This window comes from Silene latifolia, chromosome X (genome assembly GCF_048544455.1).
Source record: "Silene latifolia isolate original U9 population chromosome X, ASM4854445v1, whole genome shotgun sequence".
Lineage (NCBI taxonomy): Eukaryota > Viridiplantae > Streptophyta > Magnoliopsida > Caryophyllales > Caryophyllaceae > Silene > Silene latifolia.
This window is the reverse complement of record NC_133537.1, coordinates 36,229,858-36,249,147: the sequence shown is the minus strand read 5'-3', so window position 1 is coordinate 36,249,147 and position 19,290 is coordinate 36,229,858.

Genomic DNA, 19,290 nt, shown 5'->3' with positions numbered 1-19,290 from the left:
CTTTGTTAATTTGGCGTATTGCTGGACTGGTACCCTTTTTCTTATGAATGAACAACACTCTAATCAGTACAAAGTCATTGAATTCCTGCTCTGAAGTTCTTCCCTTTATGCTCCAAATCTGAGCACTTCTGAATATGGCACCCTATGCTTTTGTTTGTCCTTTCCATTTTTGGGCCTCTGTTTTCTTTTTTTTCTTTTTTTTTTTTGCTTTGGAACTCAGAGATGCAAAGGTACTAACTTCCTCTATATGTGGTAATTTCAAAGGAACTTGACTAATTTGAATAGCAATTGTGATGACAACGCTCTCCTTTTTTTTTATTTATACAGCCAGGTACCTTCTTCGTTCCCGAATTTTGCGACAATCCGAACCGCAAGCCACTAAGGTATGTTTATCTTGTTCCTATCATCCTTCGTTTCGGCAGCATCTTCTTTGTTGATTCCTTTCATCGAGCAGTTCTCCACTCCTGCTTTACGTAAATTTGAGCACAACTTCGATCAAGTTCACATTGACTACCTGACCCGCATATTACCGTCTCGAATATTTTTCTTTTATTCCAAACTGACCGGAATTTCAAATTGGCTGGAATAATGGCTTTTTTTTTTTTTTTTTTTATTTTTTTAACCTGTGTTTGCTATCATTCTTTAATTTGTATGCTTTGGATTACCAAAAAAAAAAAAAAAAAAAACAGTTCGGAATTTAGCATTGGTTTCAGGTTGTGGACTTTGGGATTTGCGTTGGGAACCGATAAGAAATTTTATCAGTTCCAGATAATTTGGGGCATTTTTGTTCGTTTTACATCTTGAATACAAACATGCAGCCATCTAGACATTTATCAATTGTCACTGATAATTTGTCTTTTTTACTTGACTCTGCAGAATTGAATCCACTGTCCTTATTTCCTCGCTTTGTTTGGAATCTTGGAAAGGTAGTACTCTCATCCTTTTTTTTTGTTTACACAAATTATTTGATTAATAGTAGATTATGCCTACTTTGCTTGTATGTCCATACTTTCATGATGCAGGGCTTACAAATTCCGCCTCGTCAGCCAATTCCAATTTCAATTTATCAATATTTTCTTCACGCACTGCAATCTTATTTATCCACCTCGGAAGATTTATTACTTCAGACAATATTTCAGCCTCCAGTCGAGTTGTCAGGGTGAACCCATTTTGGGTCATCGCGACAGAGTGAAGACTTATTACCTGTCAGGGTGAACCCATTTTGGGTCATCGCGGCGGGTTGTGTCAGGGTGAATCCCTTCGGGTCATCGCGACACAGTTTTGAAGACTTATTGCTTGTCAGGGTGAACCCATTTTTGGGTCATCGCGACCGGTTGTGTCAGGGTGAACCCATTCGGATCATCGCGGCACAGTTTTGAAGACTTATTGCTTGTTAGGGTGAAGGGTCATCGCGACAAGTTGTGTCAGGGTGAACCCATTCGGGTCATCGCGACACAGTTTTGAAGACTCATACAATGAACCTCCTTATGAAGACCATTATTTCATTACCATGAGACATGCCGGATGAATATACTTCTTGATTTGATGTCTCTCTGACTTGTAAAAGATCTCCACATATTCTTTATATTCATTTGTATTTGTCCTTTTTGCAGGGCTGCAATGGTATACCTCAAGGAATTTCACAAGGGGAGTGACATATATCTTTCTGTAGTTGACCGCAAGGATCAAGATGCTGCATCTGGAACTTACTTTATCCACAAGCAAATCGCTTCGTATGTTGGAAGGTGGAGCAGCCAGTCTAACAAGGGATTCTTTGCTAAATGAAATGTCCATGAAGCTTGACACTCGAGAACAAGACGCTTGCTCACGCTACCTTTTAAAAAATAACCTTAAAGTAAAGCCTGGTACAAATTATACTTATGAGTTACTTGGGCACAGAATCATTTCAGGAAAAGTTAGATGGGGATCCTTTAACCTAAAAATTTACGGGGAATCGATCTACATGCCGAAGTATTGGGAGTGGACTGAAGATGTACTTGCTCGCTTTAGTGACATCCTTTCGACTGCTTCTATCCGTCAAGCGGTCTATGCTTCCTTATATTCTTATGATAAGGACTTACATATCATGCGTGCCTTTTTCGAAGGATGGTGTCCTGGTACTAATACCTTTCATACTGTAGAAGGTGAATTTTCTATCTCCCTGTGGGATCTAAAGAAACTTGGAGGTCTCCCTATTGTGGGAGAGATTTATGATAAAACGGTGTCTCAACTTAGCATCCTAAAGTCAAATACTGAAGAAAAGAATTTGACTGTCCCCCCTACGTGCACTTTTTTGTTTACTGCGTTTCACTACCTTGCGAAGGAATCAAAGGACAAAGGTGAAGTTTCTGCTCAGCAATGGATTGACTTCTGGTGCAAAAGACAGGTTGTATATCCTCCTCCTGTAAAAGGACGAAGGACCACCAAAAATCCTCCAGCTTCAACCCAAAATCCAAGTGGTGAGATTGAGCCCCGAACATCTGATGAATGGACCGAGGAAGAATACTCCCTATTTGAAAATCTTGGTTGCAATGATTCCCGACGGGCAAAGATTTATTTAGCCGCGCATTTACCATGTTGGCTGATGCGTGTCTTTTATATAAGGTTTTCACCTCATTTTTACACGTATTTCTGTGCTTTTTATGTAGCATCTGGCTACAAATACCCCCGAATATTCTACTTTGGTCCGTTTACTGTAAATTGCAGGAATTGACCGAAGAGGAGCTAAATCGAGCCTTAATTGTCCCAATTGTATGCATTCATGGAAAATAAGGAGCCGGAGCTTGGATATCTAACACTTGGAAGACGCGTGAGCTGAGTTCGGGGAGCAATTCAAGTCCTAGCGTGTCTAGATAGCTCGATCGAGTGGTTAACTACTCCATCGAATGCTTTATGTACTCAAGATTGATCGATCGAGCAGTTCAAGGGGTCAATCGAGGAGTCTTTGCAAGAGGTGCTCGATCGAGTGGTTTATTTCCACTCGATCGAGTGGTTTGGTGATGATTTGTTCGATCGAGCAGTAGTAATCTACTCGATCGAATGGTTTCTTGTGTTTTAGTCAAATTCCGCCTAAATTACTTATGGGCTTTTGTAATAAGTCCATAGATTAGGTTTTAGTATAAGACTGAGGGAGTAACTACGTTACTCCTCTCGGGCTCTCTCACGTTGGTTTTACTCTAGTTCTTGTTACTGTTCTTTGGATTTTGCCCTTCTTTTACTCCTTACTACTCGGATTTGGAACACGATTGGTATTATCATTCTACTTTTATTCCTAATTTTATTTATTGCTTTAATCCCTTCTTCTCTTTAATTGATATCATAGTTGTTTTATTGGAATCCTTATTAGTTTTATCACCATGTCTAGTTTTAATTATCAATTCGTCATTATCGATAATTCATTGGTTATGAGTAGCTAATTGTCCTATGCTAAGACTATAGGGGATCCGTAATATGAAGAGAGAGTAATCGATTTATTAGGTTAATGCTGGTACTGTCTTTGTTGGTTAAATGCTACAATTAATAGTAATTGCCTAATTGAGTCGACGCAATTAGACCTTTATTCTTAGTGATCCTTGACCTGGACCGAAAGGTTGGAAAAGGTAGACTAGTAGCGAACAATAGAGTATTGCAGTGAGGGCGAAAGTTAAGCTGTTTACACTTTAGGGTGAATTAAGGACCGAAAGGTGACGTTCGCTACCCCTTAGACCGTATTTGCATTGACTTGAGACCTAGATTACTCGACCGGATGATTATGGTGAACCGTTTGTCTTAGCTATTCTTCTCTATCTGCTATTTCCTTCCTTTTATTCTCTTCTCCTTATTCTCTTTAGTTTAGAAAATTACATTTTATAAACCCCCAATTTGGTTACCTTGACGAACTTAGATTTAGCTGACAATTTCCTACCTCCCTGTGGATTCGATCCGACTTCCCTAGCTATATTAGTTAGAGCCAGTTGGTTATTTTTGACAGGTACGCGACAGACGTGTCAAATTTTGGCGCCGTTGCCGGGGAGGTGGCGCAAACTTGTTGCTTTAATTAAGTTTGTCCCTCGTCTCAAGGAATTCATTCCTTGAGGCTGATCTCATTTCTGCAAAGTTTTGATTAGTTTTGCAGGTTAGTTGTTGCTTGAAAGTTTATCTGCCAAGATGCCTACAATTACAGAGCATACAGAGCCATGTGGTAGATGTGGCACGGAAGGGCATGACCCTATCTTATGCATGGAAAGTGTTGAGCGCGTTCTTGCCTATCAGAAATACAAGCAGGGAGTTCCTTTCTCCCAGCTGTATGAAGAAATCAAGAATGATTCTACCCCTTCTACGCCAGTACCACAACCGGTCTCTCCTTCTGCAAGAGAAGAAATTGCCGAATTAAAATCCATTATGATGAGTATGTCAAAGATGTCACGGCAATCTGAAACGGTTATATCGGAATTGAAAGAACAAGTCGCGCAGCTTAACACTCGCGATGCACCAAGCCAAGCTTCTTCCAATTTGCGATCCATCGGTCAATGAATGTTCAAAATGACCTTACTCATGAAGAAGACGAGGTTTTGATAGCTGACGATAACTCGGATGATGATTTAGACGAGTTTTTGAAGGAAATACTTGCTGCGTGTGCTGTAAACACTCGATCGAGTGACGTTTCTACTCGATCGAGCAGTTTAACTCATCGTATCACTCGATCGAGTGAAAATGTTGGTCGATCGAGGTGTGCAGGATTCAATGTTGGTCGATCGAGTGATAATCTTACTCGATCGAGTAACTATGGTGAAGAAATCACTCGATCGAGTGAAAAACAAGGTCGATCGAGTGAAACAGGAAAGGCAATTGGTCGATCGATGATAAAAGTACTCGATCCAAGATTTTTAAGTGGCGGGGATCCTAATTTACTATCTAATACCGCCACCGTGTCATCTTCCCCTATTGTGGAGACGTCACGCATTGATAAGGGTAAAGAAAAAGTTGCGAGGCCACTCATCGCTACCAGGGTACCCTTCCCAAGTCGTCTCAAGGACGCAAAAATCGAGCAAATGCGGTAAGTTTGTGGACGTCATGAAGAACCTCCAGTAAATCTGTCCCCTTTTCCGAACTTGTTACTCAGGTACCCACTTACGCTAAGTTTATGAAGGATATTGTGACGCGTAAGAGAAATTTGAGTGAATTTGAGACGATTTCATTTATGGAAGAGTCTAGTAACTTGCTGTTGAATAAGGCCCCTCCAAAAATGAAAGATCCGGGCAGCTTTTCTATTACCTGTGTCATAGGCAATATGGTTATTGATAAGGCCCTTTGCGATTTAGGTGCCGGTGTCGTGTGTCATGCCCCTTCCCGTCTCGCAAGAAACGAAGATGAGTCATTTCAAAGTGACTAACATTACCCTACAGATGGCTGATAGATCCGTTAGGAGGCCCTTAGGTGTCTTAGAGGACGTGCTGTGAAAATAGGCAAGCTTTACATCCCAAGAGATTTCATTGTTTTGGATATAGCCGAGGACACCCGACCCAAATTATCTTAGGAAGACCATTCCTATGTATAGTCAAATCATTATTGATGTCGAACAAGGGCGTCGACTCTTGCGAGTAGGGGATGACGCTATCACATTCAGTTGCCCAAGATTTTTAGCTCACCCAATGATAGAGGACACTTGCTATTCGGTCGATATCATTGACGAGTCGATTTATGACTTCTGGTCGGGTTCTTTTATGAAGGACCCGCTAGAAGCTCTTATGCTTTTTGATGAGTGTGCGAGATAGCCCGACGACGATGACGACGCGCATTGGATTTGCTTGTTGATGATTTAGATGAGCATGAGGGAGAACAAGTGGAACAGATGATCAGCACTCTTTGCTCCATTGAGGTAAAGGTACCGGAACGTAAGCCTCTCCCTTCTCATCTTAAATATGCTTTCTTAGACGATACAGAGCAATATCCGGTCATTGTTAGTGCCAAGCTTAGTGATGATCACCTGACCGCTTTGTTAGTCAGTACTTAAGAAAAACAGAAGGCAATGGGCTATTCATCGGGCGATATCACGGGGATTAGTCCCGATATTTGTATGCACAGGATAGAGCTAGAGGAGGATTACAAACCTTGCGAGACGGGTCGCCGAACCGGAAGATGCGGGATGTTGTGATGGCTGAGGTAATGAAGCTGCTGGTTGCAGGTATTATTTATTCTGTCGGTAATTCTAGATGGGTGAGTCCAGTACAGGTGGTCCCGAAGAAAGGAGGGACAACTGTAGTTAAGAATGAGAAGAATGAATTAATACCTACTCGAGTAGTGACTGGTTGGCGGATGTGCATAGATTACGAGATGAATGCCGCCACTAAGAAAGATCACTTTCCCTTTCCTTTTATTGATCAAATGGTAGAAAGGTTAGCTTCTCATAAATTTTTCTCGCTATTTAGACGGGTATTCGGGGTTCTTTCATATCCCTATTCACCCGACGATCGTGGCTAAGACTACATTTACCCGTCCTAAGGGCGTTTTTGCGTATCGCACGAATGCCTTTTTGGTTTGTGTAATGCCCCTGCCACCTTCCAAAGGTGTATGATGGGGATATTTTCAGAGTATATTGAGTCTATCATGGAAGTTTTTATGGATGATTTTAGTGTATATGGATGTGATTTTTCTAACTGTCTGTCTAACCTTGAGAAAGTGTTGCAATTTGTATTGAGGTCAATCTTGTCTTTGAATCGGGAGAAGTGCCACTTTATGGTCAACGAGGGAGTTGTCTTAGGGCACTTAGTTTCGATAGGGGAATAGAAGTTGATAAAGCAAAGGTGGAAGTGATTCAAAGAATTACCACCTCCTGTTAATGTTAAGGGGTGAGGAGCTTCCTTGGTCACGCCGGCTTTTATCGCCGGGTTTATCAAGGATTTCTCCAAAATTGCTAAACCACTTACACGATTCTTTGCTTAAGGATGCCCCTTTTGTGTTTACGATGCTTGTCTTTCTCCTTTTAACAGGTTAAAGCAGGCTTTAGTCTCTGCGCCGATCATACAGCCTCCCAACTGGGACTTGCCGTTTGAGATCATGTGTGATGCGAGTGACTATGCACTAGGAGCGGTGCTTGGCCAGAGGAAAGACAAAGCCTTGAATGCTATTTACTATGCGAGCCGAACTCTGGATGAGGCTCAAGTGAAGTACACTACCACTGAGAAGGAGTTGTTGTAATACCCGTCCTTTTAGGGACCCTTTGACCAGCGTTGACTGACCTTGGGAGCGGGAATAGTCTTAGAAGTAAGTGCTGAAGCCATCTTGGGTTGCGTGTTAAGAGTGGTACTCGATAGAGTAGAGGCTACTCGATCGAGTAGCTAGGTTACTCGATCGAGTAGGGGGCACTCGATCGAGTGTGTTGGGTACTCGATCGAGTACCCAGTTTTCAGCGAGGGTTTTATATCGCGTTTTGTTAAATCCGCAAATCACTTCCGCCACTTTCCATCTATCATTCAGTCGCCTCTTTCCCTCCCCTTCACCTCAAAACCTCAATGGAAGCCTTTTTGAAGACCCTTGGACCTTAGGAGGGTGTCACTGGTGTCGGGTAGCGGTCTCTTGCTGAGTTTTCTCCCTAATAGGTATGTCATAATCATCATCCGTGTCCTTGTTCTTTAGTTAGGGTTTGCCTGTTAGTAATAGACGATGGTATTCTGGTTATAGGCGTTGCTTGATCATTGGACATGTTATCTGTCGGCATGGATTGGTTGCGGTGGCTTAAAGGTAGGTTCGCCTACTCAGTTTCTGTAGATGGTCTAGCGTGTCAGTTGGTTGATGTGCTGTGAACGTTGTTGATGGTTTGCAAGGCGTGGCCTCGGCTGAGTGGGGTCACTTGCGGGAGTGGCTTCACGCCCTAGTTTCGCCTTCTGTGGAACCCGCCACAGAAGGGATGTGCACATTAATGGACAGGGTTATCGCTCGGCATGATGAGCGGGGATTTGGTGGGTACGGCTGCGGTCCCCCACTGGTAGGACTGGTCCAGTGGACAGTCAGTGACAGAGGTTGGTTGGATTGTTGTGATTGTGTGTGTAAGACTGCTAGCATCATATTGTGTTGATAGTTATAGTCGTTATTGTTGTGTCGTATCTCAGTACTGATCTTGTATGGTTGTTTGTTTGTTATGTGTCTGCCGTGATCCCTTATGGTGAGCAGTCGGTCTTAGTAGGTGTTGATGTTGTTGATAGCTGGAGTTCAGGCGGGGATGAGTTTTCACGAGATTCGATAGTCATAGCGAGTGGTCTCTGAGTTGTATCTTTTATATAGCTTGTTGGTTTAAATCACTTGTAATACAATAGTATAGTTCTTTTATTGACGTTTGATTATTACTGTCCTCGGGCAACCGAGATGGTAACGCCCCTATATCCCAAGGAAGGCCTAGTTAAGGCTTCTCTGAATATGGGGGTGTTACAAAGTGGTATCAAAGCGACGATTTTGGAACCTGTAACAAATGAAAATAATGAACGTAGAGAGTCTAATAAAATGAACCTGGTGTATGTGCAATGGGAGCCCCAGCTGATGCTAGGTTTTGGGTGAGTAGGCGCCCTCACTTCAAAATCTTGGCCCCATGACACTTAAGCCAGTCACATGGTATGGGAATGTGGAGTCCGTGTGTCTATGTGTGATATGTATGTTAACTGTGCCGGAGCTGCCTCCGGTTAAGTCTTTATTAGAAGTTAGTAGGGGTGTGACGGTAGTATTTGGGCCGTGTAAGGTAATTGTTGATAATATTATTGAAGTTCTTTGAATAGTTAGCAAGTTTATATGATAGTTATGAGATATGTGACGAAGGAGATTGCTAAAAGTTAATGATGACGGAAGTTGTAAGCAAATTTGTGAATCCTGTCAGGATTACTACGATGATAGTTATAGAAATACTGAGTGATAGTCCGAATATTAGCATATGGTAATGTGTATGTGCTTTGTTAATTAGTTGAAACTTTTCCGCTGCGTGACAATTGATTTGAGTAAAGCAAATTGCTTATAATTGCGTCAGAGAATATGGATAGATTGAATTGTTACGAAGAGTATATAATTATGTGTTATAGGAAAGTATAAGTTAAGGTTAGTTACATGTTTCATTTTATGGTGAAAGCGAGTGTGACAGCAACACGTTAGGACAAGTTTTGAGTATGATAGGATGACGTGACTAAGCCTAAGAGTGACTCGGTAGCAGGTAAACCGAGTTGGGTAGTTGTGTAGCGTAAGGTGGCATACACCTTATTAATACAGTGATATGTGGTGCGTGAGTAATGATTGTAATACGTGATCGAAGGTGATAATTAGTGCCGAATTCCGAACTTAGTTTGGAATCGACACGCGGTGTTATTTTGCAGGTATCTTTGACTTACGTCGTACTTCTGACTGAGTACTTAACTATACTTTACCGAGTGCGGGTGTTTACTAGACCGAGTAGACCTCACTCGATCTAGTTAGGAAGCTATGACGTCGGAATGTGGGAAATTCCTGCAGATACTCGATGATTTAGCTCCTACTCGATCGAGTAGGGTGGTACTCGATCGAGTACCCCAGGCACTCGATCGAGTAGGTTATTTACAAATAATCCTACGGGTTTTCATAAAACCCCTATTCTTCCTATTTCTTTCCCATTCTCCTCATCCTTCCTCTATACTTCGAAATAGCTAAACCTAATACCTCTCAAAATCTCTCTTTCTCTTGGGTTAGTGGTGATTCTTGGGGTTGATTTTCTTGTTTAATTCCGTTCTTTTGCTTTGTAATCAATCAAGGTATGCTCTTCTTCTTAACTTACACGATTGATTGTTTTGAATGTGTTAGAGAAGTGAAACAATCTGAAATTCCGATTATTATGATCAATTTGGTGCTTTTAATTGTTGAAACATGATTCACATGCCTTCTTTTCGTGTTTGTTGGTGATTAATTGCTGTAAATTAAACTAGAAATTTGCAATTAGTGGACCGAAAATTCTAGGGTTTACAAAATTGAAATTGATTTTTGATTGAGTTACATTGATTAGATGATGGAATTAAGTATTATACATTATTTGTAACATGTTGGAGAATGAATTTTGATGATTTTCACCCTAGAAAGTTGCCTTAAAACTCCGTCTTAAAAGTGCCTTAAGTGGAAATTCGTGATTTATATGTGGAATTTGGCGTTGTATGTGAAAGCTTAACTAAAGGATGAACTCCGTATGATAGTAGAAACGATAATTGATGAAAAGATGTGAAAATAGTCACAGCTGTAGAAACCGTCTGACAACTTACTTGGGCTAATTTCTTTTCTAATATTGAAGATGATGGTCATATGTCCTAAAATTTCTTCTCTGCGAACTTGTATACTTGCCTCACATGTGTTCAGTAACGTGTTGGAACAACTTTAGAGTCATACTAGGATGTTCGAAATTGCTGCGTAAATGTGTTTACATGTCAAATTTTCATAACTATGACCTATGAGTAGTAGTAAACTGAGCTTGTATGTCAAAGTTTGGAAACTAGTGACGAATGTGTGTACATAGCGTGATATTCAAGGTTAATAGCATGAATTATGTGCTTCACATGTCAAATTCATTGGTAAAATTGGGTACTTAGCTGAGTATGTTGAATTCAAATTACATGAAATAAATATCTGCATGTTTATACTAGTTACTTGAACATATGACTGAAACAGATGCTGAGATTGAACCTTGGAATCCGCCAAATTAAACGGGGGAGGGCTAATCCACTTGAGATGGGGGAAGGGAGTGGACCTGTGGTACCCGCAGTTCCCGAATACCCTTCAGTTGTTTTTGTTGATTTCAAGCAGAGGGAGCGTTTTGTAGCTTTACAAAAACGCAAAATGAGACCTACGAAGTGTATAGACACTACTGTGTTAGAGGAGTTGGAGATAGAGACGGATGTCCGTCACATATTCGAGACCTTGGGTTTTACGGGTTTGTATAGGCTGAGGAAGCATACTTACCCTTTTCTTACCTTGGAGTTCATGAGCTCTTTTAGCTATGACCCGTGAGGGCCGATCGTTGAGTTTAGATTGATGAATACCAGTTTTCTGTTGACTATGGATCTGTTTGCCTCTCACCTTGGGTTGGCCAAGCCTCCCAAGGACTCCATCACCGATATTCCAGCTGAGTGTGGCGTCTGCCGCCTAATGTCTTGCTTGACTGGGAAGCAAGCTCCCACCTCGAGTAACATGCTGATTAATGACGTTCAGCATATTACCTTGAGGGTCTTTCTCCGTTCTCTTTCGAACCTCCTCTATGACAGAAAGGATATCAGTAAATTGAATAATCATGAGGTCTTACTTCTGATGTCTTACCTCAACCCGGAGCGGGCCAGGAAAGTGGTCTTTAATGCTCCTTCTATAGTTTGTGCTGCCCTTGCCTTGATGGCTTCTTCCTCTTCCCGGTACCTGAGTTGTGGTGCTATTGCCACTCGGTTAGCTGAAAAGCTAACCTCTTTTGAGGCTTCTTCGGAGTACGTGCCTCTAGCTACCCCAGTGCCTACCATGGATCGTGACTACTATCTCGACCTGAAATGGTTGAGGACCTTGGCTGACGGTAGCCTAGCGTGGAGGGTGTGGGGCATGAGTTGGATGAAGATTCCAGCTCCTGAGCACCTCCCACCCATGGAGCCCTTGGAGCCGACAGTAGTGACAGTGGACTCCGACGATGAGGAGGAGGGGGATGATGACAGACCCCGCCATCTACAGACCTATCTCATCGACGGCACCATCCTCGAGGAGATGCCGGAGCCGACGAAGGGCGATAATGCGGGAGTTCAGGTGGTGGAGAGACCCAGAGTGGGGAGGGGACCCCGTCGAGTGAGGGAGAGGGCCTCGAGACTAGGCCACGACCCAGTAGCACCACAAAGAAGAAAGCAGCCTTTTCCATGCTACCCTTACCTCGACACCCCGAGACGCAATCCGCTTACTCCGCGGAGAGAGTGTCATCTACCTTGACACTCCGGAACATGCACGAGATGGCGTACGCTCAGGGGATAGGGACCGAGGGACCGCATCCAGTTTGGTGGAGTGGAGTTGGGGACTACTCAGGGGTTTTCCATTCCTACGGGGTGGATTAGTCGACATGGGGGGCACCTCAGTCCTTCCCTTACGGGGGCTTGACTCCATGGTACGTGGGCCCAGGAGCAGGAGCATGAGTGGACGAGGGGATTGGGACATCGGGAGCAGGTACTTCTGGCGGTGGTGGTGATGATGAGGTGATGTTTGAGCAAAGAAAGCGAGCGAGCGGAGGAGTGATACTCCTTGTACTTATCTTTTTTAGTGGTAGTTGGTTTTAGGTGTTGGTATCGTTGTTAGACATTAGTAGTTGTTTTATTGAGACTTTGTTAGACTTGTATTATTGGCCATAAGGCCGGATATGATACTTTGACTTGTTGCAGGATGTTAGAAGTCGGGGGAGTCGACCCGACTCGATCTTTATGTGACAAAGACATGCATGTACGTGATTTATGGCAGGCTTTATAAGGCTTTGGCCTGTAGGTACTCGATAGAGTACCCCGTACTCTATCGAGTAGCTGCAGGAAGACGGGATGAAAAGTTTCTGATCTTTGGGCTACTCGATCGAGTAGCCGAGACACTCGATCGAGTAGCATGGCACTCGATCGAGTATCACTACATACTCGATCGAGTAGCACTGTTACAGTAGGTTTTCGAAAATTAAAAATGTTCAATTGTTTTATAATGGCAAGTTTAATGTTTAATGTGGTTATTAGTGCGTAGTAACACCTTTGAACCGTTAAATTCATATGTTGGAAGTCGTGCTTGAAGTTTATAAGCGTATTTGTCACAACTAGTGAAGCAGCGATAGTTTCTTGTTACTTTAATGTTGCATACGCCTTATTACGACCTATTTATCGGAATTATATCTTCTCACACACTTGTGCATACCATAGTAACGTGCCTTCTAGACGGCGGCTAACTAGTCCGGTGGTTGGTGTAGAATTGCTAATTTAATGAGTTTGTGCTTAACGAGTAATGTCCATGATAGATAATATGTTTTAACCCATGTCATGAATCAAATAATAAGTAAAATGCGTGGTAATTTGGGTGGTGAACTTCGGGGACGAAGTTCCTTTTTAGAGGGGAAGAGTAATGTCGCGAAATAAAAAGGTTGTTTTTGAATGATGTTTTGCTTGTTTATAATGTGGTTGGTATTATGTTTTGCTTTAGTTACAAAAATTCCTGAAGTATAACAAATTACTTTAGTTCTTTAAAGTGAATGTGGTTGTACGTTTCAAGAGACGGTCATGAAGAAAGAGTTATAGTGCGATGAATCGTATTTGAATCACGTTGCCAAGTAACATGGTGGCATTAGTTGTACCACATGAAAGTTAATATGAGACATGTTCTAGATTGATAGTTTGATAGTTGTTACTGGGTGTTGGGTGATCGTGAGTGGCGATTCGCATTGCGAGTCAGATGTTTTATATATATATATATATATATATATATATATATATATATATATATATATATATATATATATATATATATAGAATAACGGTTGACGGTGGTGATGCTTGCATGACAGTAGTAAGAATCGATATGTATAAATGTGGACGGTGATGATGATGACATGGGGGGGGGGGGGGATGGTATTTCCAAGAGATAATGGTTTGATCGGGAAGGTTGGTGAGATGGTGTTGGTTCCGTGTCATGAGCGGGAGAGGTGAGTTGAACGTTGGGGACGAAGTTCTTTTTAAGGGGGGAAGACTGTAATACCCGTCCTTTTAGGGACCCTTTGACCAGCGTTGACTGACCTTGGGAGCGGGAATAGTCTTAGAAGTAAGTGCTGAAGCCATCTTGGGTTGCGTGTTAAGAGTGTTACTCGATAGAGTAGAGGCTACTCGATCGAGTAGCTAGGTTACTCGATCGAGTAGGGGGCCACTCGATCGAGTGTGTTGGGTACTCGATCGAGTACCCAGTTTTCAGCGAGGGTTTTATATCGCGTTTTGTTAAATCCGCAAATCACTTCCGCCACTTTCCATCTATCATTCAGTCGCCTCTTTCCCTCCCCTTCACCTCAAAACCTCCATGGAAGCCTTTTTGAAGACCCTTGGACCTTAGGAGGGTGTCACTGGTGTCGGGTAGCGGTCTCTTGCTGAGTTTTCTCCCTAATAGGTATGTCATAATCATCATCCGTGTCCTTGTTCTTTAGTTAGGGTTTGCCTGTTAGTAATAGACGATGGTATTCTGGTTATAGGCGTTGCTTGATCATTGGACATGTTATCTGTCGGCATGGATTGGTTGCGGTGGCTTAAAGGTAGGTTCGCCTACTCAGTTTCTGTAGATGGTCTAGCGTGTCAGTTGGTTGATGTGCTGTGTTTGGTTGTTTGATATAGTAATTGTATTGTCATTGTGGTTGTGAACGTTGTTGATGGTTTGCGAGGCGTGGCCTCGGCTGAGTGGGGTCACTTGCGGGAGTGGCTTCACGCCCTAGTTTCGCCTTCTGTGGAACCCGCCACAGAAGGGATGTGCACATTAATGGACAGGGTTATCGCTCGGCATGATGAGCGGGGATTTGGTGGGTACGGCTGCGGTCCCCCACTGGCAGGACTGGTCCAGTGGACAGTCAGTGACAGAGGTTGGTTGGATTATTGTGATTGTGTGTGTAAGACTGCTAGCATCATATTGTGTTGATAGTTATAGTCGTTATTGTTGTGTCGTATCTCAGTACTGACCTTGTATGGTTGTTTGTTTGTTATGTGTCTGCCGTGATCCCTTATGGTGAGCAGTCGGTCTTAGCAGGTGTTGATGTTGTTGATAGCTGGAGTTCAGGCGGGGATGAGTCTTCACGAGATTCGATAGTCATAGCGAGTGGTCTCTGAGTTGTATCTTTTATATAGCTTGTTGGTTTAAATCACTTGTAATACAATAGTATAGTTCTTTTATTGACGTTTGATTATTACTGTCCTCGGGCAACCGAGATGGTAACGCCCCTATATCCTAAGGAAGGCCTAGTTAAGGCTCCTCTGAATATGGGGGTGTTACAGCTGTTAGCTGTAGTTTATGCCTTAGAGAAGTTTCGTACTTATTTAGTTGGGTCAGAAGTCACTGTTTTTACTGACCATGCAGCTTTGAGGCATCTCCTTGCTAAGAAGGAGGACAAACCACGGCTACTGAGATGGATACTCCTTCTCCAGGAGTTTGATTTGCAGATTAAGGATAAGAAAGGAGCTGAGAACGTTGTGGCTGATCACTTGTCGCGACTGATGCGACAAGAAGGGGAAGATTCTCTACCTATTGATGATTCTTTTCCTGACGATACTTTAATTGCTGTTATATCGTCTATTGTTAACCAAGAACCTTGGTATGCAGATATAGCTAACTTCGTTGTCAGTGGCAAGCTGCCGCCTGACCTTTGTCATCAGCAAAGAAGCGTTTTAGTATAACGCTAAGCGATTATCCGGGACGATCCTTACTTGTTTAAGGAATGTGCGACGGCGGTCTCTGACGGTGTATTCCGCAGTGGGAGACCAAAATAGTCCCGGAAGGCTGTCACTCCTCTTCATATGGTGGTCACCACGGTCCATCGCGCACCGTGGATAAGGTACTTCACCTGGTTTTTTGGCCTTCTTTGTTTGCTTGTGACGCTAAGTCTTTTGTTTCAGTTTGCGACGCTTGCCAACGATCAGGGAACATTTCAAAGAGACATGAGATGCCACAAAACGGCATCCTAGAGGTTGAGGTCTTCGATGTCTGGGGCATTGATTTCCAAGGACCGTTCCCATCCAGTAAAGGTAACAGGTACATCTTAGTAGCTATAGACTATGTGTCAAAATGGGTTGAGGCAATTGCTTCACCTCATTGTGATGTTAAGACCGTGATAAAGATGTTTAAAAAGATCATATTCCCCCGTTTTGGTGTCCCTAGGGTCGTCATTAGTGATGGGGGGATGCATTTCAAAGAAAAGAAACTAACTTCCATACTGTCTAGAGTTGGTGTCCAACACCGGCGTGGTTTGGGGTATCATCCCCAAACTAGTGGTCAGGTAGAGGTCTCTAATCGCGAGTTGAAAGAGATCTTGTCTAAGGTAGTTTCTAAATCACGGAAGGACTGGAGTCTTAAGCTAGATGACACATTATGGGCTTATAGAACTGCCTTTAAGACACCAATTGGTGCATCACCTTATAGGCTAGTTTATGGGAAATCGTGTCACTTACCTGTTGAATTGGAATGTAAGGCCTGGTGGGCAATTCGTGAGCTTAATTATGATCCTAAGTTGTGTGGTCAGAATCGTCTTTTGCAGCTAGATGAATTGGAGGAGTTTAGGCTTAACGCCTATGACAGCTCGCGGATTTACAAAGAGAAGACAAAGAGATGGCATGACAAGAGAATCCTACCTCGGGAGTTCCATGTTGGGCAAAAGGTCTGTTTAATGCCCGGTTGAGACTATTTCCTGGCAAGTCAAGTCCGGATGGAGTGGCCCTTATACGGTGACACCCCACCACCAAATTCGGATCTGTGGAGCTTGAAGATTCCGAAGGGCGTAGATTCAAGGTGAATGGCCAATATGTGAAGCATTACCACGAGGCGATCAAGCGGACAATCGCGTTGAAGTCTTGCACTTCGACGAGCTCGACGCGCCGCTTAATTGATGCCGAAAGGTCGTACGGGACCTCTTAAACCGCTCTCTCCGGAGGCAGCCCGGACTGTTTTATTGTACTTCTGTTGAACTATTTATTTTTCTTTAGCTTTACGTTGAACTTTAGACGCTGTTTTATGACCTTCCCATGTATTTCCTTGCTTTTATTGCGTGTGTTACAGGTCAAAGTACTCGATCGAATGATATTGTGCTCGATCGAGCACTATTTGAGGCAGCTTTCACTCGATCGAGTGATATTCTCCTCGATCGACCAGAACCAAACTCATGCCTACTCGATCGAGTGGTTTTTCACTCGATCGAGACCTTCCAATGCACTGGTTCATTCGATCGAGCTGTTCCAAGAGCTCGGTCGAGTGGTTTTGACTCCCAGCTGTCGTTTTACGTCTATGGAGCTACTGCTTGACTTTCTTTGACCTCCCATGTTCATGGTCGGTTTGGGGAGGTTCCTCCTTACGACGTTTTGTAAGTTTTCCGACTCCACTTCTCCTTTTCCTTTCAGTTTGCATTTCTTTCCCTGTTTTTGGTACAATGAGGGCATTGTACGGTTTGGTTTGGGGAGGTATGGATCCATATCTGTGTCTGCATGTTTTCTTGCATTTTTGCTTCCATGTTTATTATCTCCGCATGCATTGTTGTTTATTTAACTTCAAAAAGTCATATAAAATCATATAAAAAATCAAAAATTCAAAATTTTTCACATTTCATGTTTAATTTTGGGTCGGAACGTTTGAACATTGACGCTACTTTGAACCCTTACTTGAGCCCTGCATTTTCTTGACATTTAGTTGGCGTGATTATGTGCATAATCTACGAGTTTTTGTTTCTTCCTTATCTGAACGAATAGACTTGATTCATTATGTCGGCAAGCTACATTACATTCTGAGGTTAGAGTTTTTTTTTTAAACCGGTGACATTCATGACCGGTTTCATTTAGGATGTGAGTAGTACTCTCTTTAAGACATGTAGCATCAATTTGCGTAAGCATGAGTCTAGTCTTCTTGATACCTGTATGCATTCGGTCTGTGGATGGTGACACGTGTTAGGAGAGGCAGTTCCATTTATTTCATTCTACCCATGAGCCTCACATAGCCAAATTGCCTTTTTGTCCTATCAACTACTTTCTATAATACTTCCTACCCTAGCTGAGCTAGTAACGAGTGGTTCTTGGAATGTTTTATTGCAATATGGTTATTTTATCTGATTTCAGAAGATGGTGGAAGAATTGAAGGGAAAGAAAGAAAGAAAGAAGGAAAATGTCGAATTGTTGAAAAAAAAATGATGAAAAAAAAGAAAATGAAAAGCGAAAAAAAAAAGAAAAAAAAAAACAAAAAGTGAAAAAAGAAGAAAAATCATATATGAAAAGAGAATGAGAATTGTATAATGATTCACACTCCCATGTCTTATCTGTATTTTATGGGGAGTTGACGATTTTTGGTGTTTTGTGAGTTAGTGCATAATTTTGCACCGTTTTATCTTGCTGTCATGAGTACGAAGTTGGGATGCAGTTTATATTTGGATCTGTCGTTGCTAGCCTGGCTATTAACCCCACATATCCAAATTCATTTTAGCCCCTTCTTACCCATTACCTCACTTACCCAAATGTAAGTCCTCGGCACGTGTCTTGGTCATTAGTATGGTTGGAATGCATATGTACGGCTGTAGAGACTTTATTCATGTTAACTGCATGCATGTTCTTATAGGTCGAGTTAGGTGAGTGTCTGATTTCTTCTTATCTTTCACATATATACTTACCTTGTGCCTGATTTTGAGTGACGAGCGACCCGTGAGAGTCCGATATCTTTTGAGTCTTGCAAGGTCGACGGTTCAGTAAGTTTGAAACATTAATTTAACTCGTTTGCACTTTTCACTGCCACCTTGTCATGTTATCGCATTAAATTGGTTCTAGTGGATGATTTGTAGCTGATGCGTTGGTCCCGTTCCATTGTTCACCCTTAGTTGCATTCATATTTGCTTGGGGACAAGCAAAGGTTTGGTTTGGGGAGATTTGATGCGTGTCTTTTATATAAGGTTTTCACCTCATTTTTACACGCATTTCTGTGCTTTTTATGTAGCATCTGGCTACAAATACCCCCGAATATTCTACTTTGGTCCGTTTATTGTAAATTGCAGGAATTGACCGAAGAGGAGCTAAATCGAGCCTTAATTGTCCCAATTGTATGCATTCATGGAAAATAAGGAGCCGGAGCTTGGATATCTAACACTTGGAAGACGCGTGAGCTGAGTTCGGGGAGCAATTCAAGTCCTAGCGTGTCTAGATAGCTCGATCGAGTGGTTAACTACTCGATCGAATGCTTTATGTACTCAAGATTGATCGATCGAGCAGTTCAAGGGGTCAATCGAGGAGTCTTTGCAAGAGGTGCTCGATCGAGTGGTTTATTTCCACTCGATCGAGTGGTTTGGTGATGATTTGTTCGATCGAGCAGTAGTAATCTACTCGATCGAATGGTTTCTTGCGTTTTAGTCAAATTCCGCCTAAATTACTTATGGGCTTTTGTAATCAGTCCATAGATTAGGTTTTAGTATAAGACTGAGGGAGTAACTACGTTACTCCTCTCGGGCTCTCTCACGTTGGTTTTACTTTAGTTCTTGTTACTGTTCTTTGGATTTTGCCCTTCTTTTACTCCTTACTACTCGGATTTGGAACACGATTGGTATTATCATTCTACTTTTAT